This window comes from Gavia stellata, chromosome 10 (genome assembly GCF_030936135.1).
Source record: "Gavia stellata isolate bGavSte3 chromosome 10, bGavSte3.hap2, whole genome shotgun sequence".
Lineage (NCBI taxonomy): Eukaryota > Metazoa > Chordata > Aves > Gaviiformes > Gaviidae > Gavia > Gavia stellata.
The window spans coordinates 19,653,774-19,660,378 of record NC_082603.1 but is presented as its reverse complement, the minus strand read 5'-3'; positions in this window follow the sequence as shown (position 1 = coordinate 19,660,378).

Sequence of the window (6,605 nt, the reverse complement as noted above, 5' to 3'; positions counted from 1 at the left end):
AAAGTATAATATGTGTACCATCATTTGTTTCTATGTGATAAAAATACTTAACTCTTCTGTTGCAAGATTTTTCCAATGATGTAGTGTGGTTTCTTTTCTTAAATAAAGGCGGCAAAGGAATACGATACTTTCCTTATTTTTATTCTTCACATAACAATCAAGTAAGGCAAAGTGGGAAAGAGATCAGAAAAATCTTCAAGTAGTGCAACAATTTCCTATGTATCTTTCACATGTTCTCAGTTAGGTTTAGTGAGCCAAGAACAAAAATATCTACCTCCAGGTTGTTTATTTTTCAAAAAATATTGAAATATGTGTATCTACAGGTATATAGAAGAGTTGAATATATAAATACTTTCAGAATGAGAGTTGCCACATATATGCAAATGAGCACATGGAAAATGTTCCTAGGTGGAAACTAAACAAAGCTACAAATTTGGAGCTAGAACAAACCTTTATATAACAAGAGGTAATTTAAAAGCTGCTAATGGAGAAGGAGTGTGAGGGATACAGGGAGAGGGGTGATCTGTATGACTCTTAGGTTGCTGACTAGCAAATTAACAACTGGCTCCAACCAGAATGCCTCAGACTTCTTACACGGCCAAGTACTTTTTGCCTCTGCCTTCCAAAAACTGGGAAAAATGTACAGTAACAATGAAAAAAATGTTAAATTCAACAGTCAAATTATCATTCACAGTCTAGCATTACCCAGTATATATACCATGTCTAGCAAACATGAGTACTTTCATTTACAAGCTTGATACTACTAATGCAATTTCTGAGTTAGGTCACTCCCTGGAGAAAAGAAGGCTCACGGAGGACCTCACCGCAGTATTCCAATACTTAAAGGGTGCCTACAGAGAGGACAGAGGCTCTCTCTTCACAAATAGCCACATGGAGAAGACAAGGGGGCAACGGGTACTAGTTGCACTAGGAGAGGTTTCATCTTGATACAAGAAAGAAATTTTTTACAGTGAGAACAACCAATCACTGGAACAACCTCCCCAGGGACATAGTAGAGTCCCCATCACCGGAGGTTTTCAAGATGGAACTGGACAGGGTGCTAGGTAATCTCATCTAGGCTCCCTATTCCACAAAAAGTTAGACCAGGTGATCTTTCGAGGTTCCTTCCAGCCTAGGCTGTTCTATGATTCTATGGTTTTCCTGCAAACACCAACAAATCTACACAAACGTTGAATAATCATCTGAAGTTTTCTTCTCTGTCTTTATATCTGCAACACCAAATTTTGCCCTTTGTTCTACCTTACCTTTTACATTTTAACAGCACCAACCTTTTAATATTTTAATGGAATTTCTCTACCTTGCCTTTCCTATATCTATACTTTCCACCAGTTCTGCTTTTTCTTTATCTCGGTTTCCCATTTGTGGGGGGTTTCTGTACTTGTACATAATACCATCTCTTAATTAACTTTACTATTGGATGTGTTTTCAGATCTAAAATTCCATTTCCCCAATTTCAGTTCATACTAAGGCCAGAATAGCTGTCACATTTTACAGGAGAGAGACTCCTTCGGAGAAGAGAGTCAGAAATCCAAGAATTATTTGCTGATATTAGTTCCCTCTAATAGTTTTCAGGTCACTGGATATCCATTTATTCAGAAATATTTCCTTTGGTTTGGTTTTGAAGTGTCTTCTTATTCCCTAAAGGATTTCTGCTGCATACAAATAATTTGGTAGGAAGTACATCATACAATCAGAATAAGTTCCTGGAACTATTTCCTAGAGTTACGTAAAAATAGGACAGATCTTACATAGCCAATCTCCATGATCCAAGACAACTCATGCATTACTCTGAAGACACTCAATCCCACCTGCCTAGTGAGCAGAGCCGCAGTAGTCTATTGTGTGGCAACGCTGACATCTAGTGGGCTCCAACAACACTTTCAATTTTCCCAAATGTTCCAAAAATCAGATTAGATCAAAGCTTCTCTCTCTGCGATACTCTGACTTTAATATAAATGCATATTTAAAAGTACAATTAAATATGAATACTTAAATCTTGAATTTAGTATTTAAGGCTGGCTTTTACTATAGGAGCATGAAGAAGATTTATTTGAATTAGGAGCTTCAGTTTACTGAGCTCTGTCTATAGTAACAGCTCTGAAGAACTCAGTTCAAGTAACGCAGGATTCAGCACTCCCTCAAACATCTCTGCAAAAGACAGACAAAATTTGCTCTTTCATGATTCCTGACAAGCAAGTGCAAAATGACGGGGTAAGACTGTTTGACCGATTTCAATGATTATGTTTACACTAACAGTATGTATGCTCAAAAGCTATGTGGACTGGGGTCCTAGTCACTGACACAACTGCCACAAGCCAGTTAAGACTAGCTAGAAAAGATGTGATAGTTAAAGTCAAAACCATAAAAGCTTTGTTCCTCAATATGGTCTTCCCAATGCTCTTTAAATAATTTCAGCTTCCAGCTTCCTACACAGACCTCACGGTGTTCCACGGAGAAGATAAGTTTAATTATTCCTATGCCACATGTGGTGAAACTGTAGTACCATGTAATAAAGTGACTTTCCCACAGTCATCAGCAGGGAAGTGGTACAGCTGCAAATATACCTCCAGTCATTAAACTATCATTGCACACTAAAAGGAAGAAACCCCAAAACTTTAATTTTTATTTCCATAGGGGCCAGTTATGGCCTATAGAAATTTCCATACAATCTCCCTCCAAGTATAAGATAGACAGCTGCTTCTAAGATAGACAGCTGTGGTGTGGGACCAAATGATTATCCTGCCTGGGTATCAAACTAACCCACTATGGCTCCAGGAAGTATGATACTGAAAGGACAAAGATCACAAAAACAACACCTGATTTACCTAGTCCAGTTCCCTGAAATTTCAGGACTTTCACCTACTGAATGTTTTGCCAATTGCTGCATGCAGTCCTAGTACAACTCCAGTTTAAGTGTTTAGGGGAAGCACAGCAACAGCTGCCGTAAGGATCAGTGGAAGAGTGCACTAATGTGAAAAGGAGCATTAATTCTCACTCAGATAGCTGTAGTTTCTGAGCGGAAGCGTGCTGTTGAGAACAGCTGCTTTCTAGTTCTGTCAAAGCCAGTCCCCAGATTTTTTATGAAAGCCTGATTGTACACAGGCCAGGCAGCTGGCACTACTGATTTTATCATCTTTGCCTGGTTATTATCAAGCTAAGTTCACAGTTGTTAATGTTGGTACAGAAGATATAGACTCACACACAAACAAATGCCCTTACCTATTTTAGTAAAACAAGCTTTGACTTTTAAATAGAGGTAAAATTTAATAATGTTTATTTAAAATTACACATTCTGCTCCTTTTATTTTTATATATCTTTTCACTACATTCATTAACGTTAAATCAAATTTACCTTCAGATTTTCACGCACACCTATTTTGAAAATCTGGTTCCAGGATTGCTGCTGTTATTCAAAGTAGTAATTGGAGTTCTGCAGAGTTGTGACTGGTAATACCTTGCCAGAACTCCTCATTTCCCGCTGTTTAACTGTATTAAAAGACATAAATACATAAATATTCATAAACCAGCTGTATTATGCAAATATGTGTGGCAGTTACATAATCATGAGTGGGAAGGGGAATAGCGTATATACACACAGTGACACAAGATGTGACCCATATAACTCAATGTATTATAGATCTAAATATGTTTGAATTCCAACATGGGTACTACATTATTGGGATTACACATGTTACCAAAATGTGTTTATTCTACCGTGTTTTCACAGTGATATAAACTGACTTATGGAGGCATTTTTGGGTTGTTTTTGTTAAATCTCTGACTCCAGAGCCTTTACTTTAAACTTTATCTTCCCATAAAGTCAGAAAGCAGTACTGGGAGTCAGCTTAGAGGCATTTAAGTTATAAACTATTATTTTTTAAAGAAAAATATATTTTCTTAATTATACTATAAACCTTTATATTATTTTTTGTTTGTTTGTTTCTTTGTTTTGGGTTTTTTTTTTTTTGTAAGTGTAAGTCTTTAAGGATTTGGTCCAAGAATTGTTAGCATCACGGAAAGAATACTGGAAGCAGTCCCAATGGATACACTAGATACTGGTAAGTGGTATTCAAAGGATTGCTTTAAAATTCAAATATTTTAGGACAGTCATACATTCCTTAAAAGTAAAGCACACCTTAACGGCAAGGTCAACAAACAAAATAAAAATTGACATTATCTATCAAGCCATTCTGAACCCTATGAAACTGTGCTAAACCTACAACGTTTCTGCAAAGTGACCTTAAAAAATGCTCAAGTTTTCACACACTTTCAATGCTTTTGATTTTCAATGACAAGAAATAAAACCTTAAGATTAATTTCTTCACAGATAAGCCTGACACAGAAGCAAAGTTACTACAGAGTTAGTAACAGCGACTGTACTGCAGCATCTAGTTATTCAGCCTACATATTTCAAGCTTCTTGCCCTATTTTACAGTGTATTCAAATGTAATACTTTGCTGCAAAACTTTATAGCTACATGCTCAAGATTTAGGTAAACAAATGTAATGATCTAGAGAGATCCAAAGGGCTAGAACCACAGCAATTTTAACCATTGGTCTTATTTGTTCCCCACTTCAGGAAATCTTAATCAGAAATCCTCAAAGCCCTCACTCGAATTATTACCAAGTAACAGTATTAAAGTTCTCTATATAAATTCTACTTCTGATCATAGGCAGGGATATTCCAGGGTCTGTTTATATCCAACACTAGAATGCTGTAAAAGGTTACTACTTCTTTTTGGACATGTTATAAGCAAGGCTGAAGATCAGGCAGCAGGCAAAGTACAGTGTTCACCATACCTGCTGGTGCATTGGTGGTCACCCACCTTCTTCTTAATCCTCAGAGATGAGAGGACATGGCATGCTTCAATCTCTTTTTCAGCCTGAGATGATTCTGTAGATTCTCTTGGGGCTTACACTTCAGTACTTTTACAAGTGACCGTCCCTACTGTCTACCCTACACTTCTGAAGGAAGATACTGTTCCCCCAGCACATGTGGCAGAGGTAAACATGCTGACTCCTCAGCTGTTTGCAGCTGATTTTATCAGAATGAGCTAGGGTGTCTCTACACACCGTACATTCTTTGATTATACCTTCAGAGCTCTCTCAGTCAATATCTCATTTGTAACCAAGCCCACATGCTAGGTATGGCTCTCCTTACCTGAGCCAGATGCATTAGTTTATCCTGAAGCCAAATCCCTGACAAAGTTTGGGCTCTGAATAGCAGTGTGGTGGGTTGACCTTGGCTGGATGCCAGGTGCCACCAAGCCACTCTATCACACCCCTCCTCAGCAGGACACGGAGGGAGAGAGTAAGAAAAAAAACTCGTGAGTCAAGATAAAGGCAGTTTAATACAGCAAAAGCAAAGGCCGCATGTGGAAGCAAAGGAAAACAAAAGATTTATTCTCTACTTCCCATCAGCAGGCGATGTCCAGCCACTTCCCAGGAAGCAGGGCTTCAGCAGGCGTAGCGGTTGCTCCAGAAGACAAAGGTAAATAACGAATGCCCCGCCCTTCCTTTTTCTTCTCTTAGCTTTTATTGCTGAGCAGACATTCCTATGGTATGGAATATCCCTTTGGTCAGTTTGGGTCAGCTGGCCTGGCTATGTCCCCTCCCAAGATCTTTCCTACCCCCAGCCTACTGGTGAAGGGGGAATGTTGGAAAGACAGCTTTGATGCTGTGCGAGCACTGCTCAGCAGTAGCCAAAACACTGGAGTGTTATCAACACCCTTCTAGCTACTAATACAAAGCACAGCACTATTGAGGGCTGCTATGGGGAAAATAAACTCCATCTCAGCCAGACTCAGCACAAGCAGCTGTAGAGAGGGACCACATTTCCTAGTAGAACCAGGTATTGAAGCTTCCAATAAAGACAGGGCAGACAGCCTGCATGTGGTAATCTCTTAAAATAACAACAGGAATCTCCAAGATTCAGCTGTTAACACCTGAATGCCTGCTCCTTCTAGGATGCCAAAAAAATGTCCAGAGTTTGTCCTGAACACTACGTTATAGGCCTGCAGGGTGTGGAGAAAGAGAATTTCAAGAAAGGGAGTAACTCAGTAGTGTTTTAAGAGTAGTAGAATACTGTGGAACTTGGGAAGCATGGAGTTCCAGGTTGTGATAAAATAACTGAATTCATTTTTCCATTGCAGGAAAACGGGGAAAAAATTATCCAAACTAGGGTTTTATGTGAAATATATAACATGCAATAGAACAGATCCTCCTCTTAGATAAGTGAAATAACCATTAGCCTGAAGAGTTACTTTCTCCCTCTTTCTCACACTCTGACTGCTTAAACACTTATGAAAAGAGGAAGGATGTTAAAAGTGAGAACTGAAAAAACACATCCAATGCCCCACATATGCCATACAGCCCATCTCCTAAAGATGGAAGTACTGTCTACTTAAGGCATTTTCCTAAGAAGTGGTACTGTTCTGTTTACGGCTCCTTAGGACAGCAGCAATTAAAAGTAGGCATTCCAAATCCTACAAGAACATTCTAACCCATGGGGGCTTAAAGGATGGAAGTCGTCTTCTTCCATCCAAGTTATGCTAGAAAGGTATCTAATAATTTTCTGAAAGAAAA